Below are 3,931 nucleotides of genomic sequence, written 5' to 3'. Positions count from 1 at the left end.
TGGAGAATTCGAACCAAAGATCTATACAATGAAACCAAGAACCTCTATTTATAGCAGGGCTTGCATTTGAAAAAAAAATTGTTATATGTTATTTACAATTAAAACGTTATACAAATTTTATGTTTATCGTTATTCAGGATTAAAATTTTTATTTTATTTTATAATTTATCAATTATATCATATATTTTGTTAATTATTTTGTTATGTTTTGTGTTATTTAATTATTTATGTTTATCGTTTTCCGTTATAATTACATTTACAAATTTCAATCTTTCTTTGTCAAATATAACGTTATTATAACGTTTACAAACCTTGGTTTATAATCTAACGTTAAAATACATATAATATTACTTTGGGAAATCTGAAACGCAGTAAAATATTCGATGAACTACGCGCAACTCGAGATTTGGGAGGCCTGGATCGACCCTCTAGCTTTCAGTGGGTGGTTGAATCAACACTAAAATGTAAGCGATAATAATTTGTTCCAGTAACTCCATTCAATTCACAGGGCCTACGCGCAGATTCCTCTCTTGGCAGTGTTGCGGTCCAACAGGTAAACGAATTTTATTTAAATAGATTTTTTACATATTTAATATATATTAATTATTAGTAAGATATTTTACACATTAAATATGTATGTATGTATGTATGTATGTATGTATGTATGTATACTATATACATATAGATTATAGATAATATTTAAGTTATAAATACATAATACATTAGTAATTACAATAATATAATTGTATTGTTTTCATTCGTAAGTTAATTGTTAATATATAGTAATATAAGTCGCTTTTAAAATGGTATTGACTATTGACCCACTTTTCAGCATATCATACCCAAAATTTCAACTGAACGCTTTATATATTTCGTTAGTCGTTTTACAATTACAAGTAAATTAATTGTATTTCTGTTTTTTGTTTTATTTTAAAATAATTAATAAGAATCGATCAATTAAAAGATTATTTTACTAAAATAATATTAATTAACAATAATAATATAGGTAAAGTTTTAATATTAGATTTGTTAAACACTCAAATTATTAAATACATAAAATATAATGGTGTTTACTGAAAGTTCAAAATTAAAAATGAAGTTTCCGAAGGATTTTATGATATAATTTTTAATATTTTTTAGTCACTTTTTTTTTATTTTTGGGCACACTTATATAGAGCATAACTAATAATAATTTAATATTTTTACACCAAGTATTATTTTAAATACAATTATATACATATAATATGTATGTATATATTTTTAGTTTAAAGTTATTCTTATTCTACAGGTAAATATTAAATTAACCACCGTATTATATGGTAGGTACATCATTTTAAGTAGGTATTTAATGCAAAATTATGATTTATCCATTAAGGAACGCACGTTAAAAGTGATGTCATAGAACTTAGAAGTATATCTAAATAATATATAAACACTATGTTGTCACTACAGTAATAATATTATAGTAAACAATTTAATTATTTTAAATACTTTTCAGTTATTTAAATAATAATAATTAATAACTTATTCAAACATTAATTAATTATAACATTATCAAATATAATTTTTTTATCTCAACCATGATTCATAGATAATATTTTAATTTTCCATGTCAGCTGTCATCTTAAAAAGTTTAAAAATTAAATGGAGATAAAATTAATTTTCAATAACTTATCCCAGAAAATAAAACTCAGACATTTTATCTTCGTTATGTCAAGCGAGCTGTGCTACTTTTTATACATTTTGACGCGAAAATTAACTTATGGCAAAATCAAAACTATCTTCTTACTTCTAAATGTCAACATTTTTTTTTTTTTTTTGTTTAATTAGTTCACACATTATTTATTTATGTTTGTATGAACATATAAATGGTGTCGGATTAATGAATTTTCCACTCATTAACTTTAATCAATTTGTCGTCTAACTCTATATATTGATATTTTACATCAAAAAGGCATTACCATATTTATTAAATAAATGTCGTACTAAAAATGGATTAAATTCTGATATTAATTTTAATAAAATTACCATTTTATTAACATATTACTTAATAATATTTGGCCCGCTGTCTCTTATCGCTGATATTTCTACATACCGTGTATAAATAATACTTGTTATAAAATTAAATTCAAATATGGGCTCTAGTGTTCATTCGTGAGGTGCGATTAACTGTGATATAAATATAACCTAATATACACTAACTGCGACTGTGATTTATTTTGAACATCTGATATTGATATTGTTTCATTATATCATAATGCATTGCACTTAAATTACTTATGCTTTTCTTTTTAAAATAATTTTTCAACGTAAAATATTTTTTTGTGTTCTACCTCTCACTATAAAAATATGATATTTTGTTGCCACTATAGGCTGTAGCTCATGATCGTCGGGGCGTTTATCGATTCTGCCGAATTATATCGATTTCGCCGGCTATTGACTCCATCGGCTACTCTTTATAATATCTACATATTGATTCCACCGGCTACTGTTTATAATATTTGCATATTGATTCCGCCGGACATTAATTCTGCCGGCTACTGTTTATCCCGGGTACGACTCGTTTGCGCACATTTACCTTTTTTACAACACGTTTGCGCACAAAATCACAACTCGTTTGCGCACATATAATGTAGGCTTAGGACTATCTGTTTTGTACAGGCGTGATTAAAAATGTGCATGACGTATGTGTGTTTGTCCTGAATAAAAATATAATTATACTATTAATAAGAAGTAATTATAGTAGTATATTGGTTATAAAATCATAATATTAATAAGTAGTAAATAGTAATAATAGTTTATTAGTTATAAAATTATACTAATTTTGTATAGTGGCATTTAAGTCCGATTTTCTTTATATGAGTTTATATAAGTTATACGATCAATAATTTTATTTTTATATTCATTCCAGATATTTTCCAATTGTATCTCCTTATTGATTGTCTCTTTTCTTTTGAAGTTTATGATTTTATTGTTTATCGAATTAATTTTTAAATCAGTTTCACTCTGAATTCCAATAATAAAGTCAATTACTTGGTGTATGTGTGGATGAGCAGTGTAAAATTGACTGTTATACTGTTTGTGATAACTTTCTGCACCACTAGTAGTCTAAGGATTATTAATATGTCTACAAGCCCATAATGTAGGGGGGAAATTACTGTCCGGTGTTATGTAATTTTCTAAAATATAATCGGAAAATATAGAAGTAGTACTTGGTGCTAACGACATAAGATCACAAAATCCATCAGAAACTTCTTCAGGAGGTAAATAACTTAATCCAAAAAAATATTTCATCCATTTGCCAATTTCAGAGTCATTGTTTAAGTACTCGCTCGATAATATTTTGTGTTGTTGAATATGTCTATACCAATTTTGTCCTGAATGAAAATTACAACATGCAATTTTGGAGTTCGGGAAAATTTTCAATACTGCATTATGCGCAGCTTTTTCAAAGTTTACATGATAATTGCTTAAATTTATTATATTACCAGCAATTTGAATACATATATTTTGTAATGTATTCCACATATTGATGTAAGTATCAGTATGTTTGTTACTTAAAAAACAAAACACCACAGGAACATAAAAATTGTTTATATATACGTGAATTGTATAAAGTTGAACAAAATATTTCGGAGCGAATGAAAATGTTCCATTCCCAAAAACGTGTTCTGCACTTTGTAACAATTCCAAATTATTTTTACATGTAAATATAAATATATTTTTAACATCACTGACAAAACAAAATGTATTACCTTTGTAAGTAAGATTATGTTGAAGATCAATTAATTGTTTTTTAGCATCTTCTAAAGATTTCGGTATGTTTGGAAAGAATTTCTTTCGTTTTTTATAAATAGATCTTCGAATTAATTTCATATCGCTATATTGAAGATTTTCAGAGTTATCATTCTTTTGCAGTTCCCGGCGTATT

General features: G+C 25.7%; 1 pseudogene; it reads right to left on the bottom strand.

Annotated features, from left to right (window-relative positions):
• Positions 1-2,838: 2,838 nt before the first annotated feature.
• Positions 2,839-3,528, bottom strand: LOC112596617 (annotated as a pseudogene).
• Positions 3,529-3,931: the final 403 nt, after the last annotated feature.

The sequence above is a fragment of the Melanaphis sacchari genome, unplaced genomic scaffold (assembly GCF_002803265.2).
Source record: "Melanaphis sacchari strain LSU unplaced genomic scaffold, SCAv2.0 Contig32_pilon_pilon, whole genome shotgun sequence".
In the NCBI taxonomy this organism is placed as follows: domain Eukaryota; kingdom Metazoa; phylum Arthropoda; class Insecta; order Hemiptera; family Aphididae; genus Melanaphis; species Melanaphis sacchari.
This window is presented reverse-complemented; position numbering and strand designations above follow the sequence as displayed.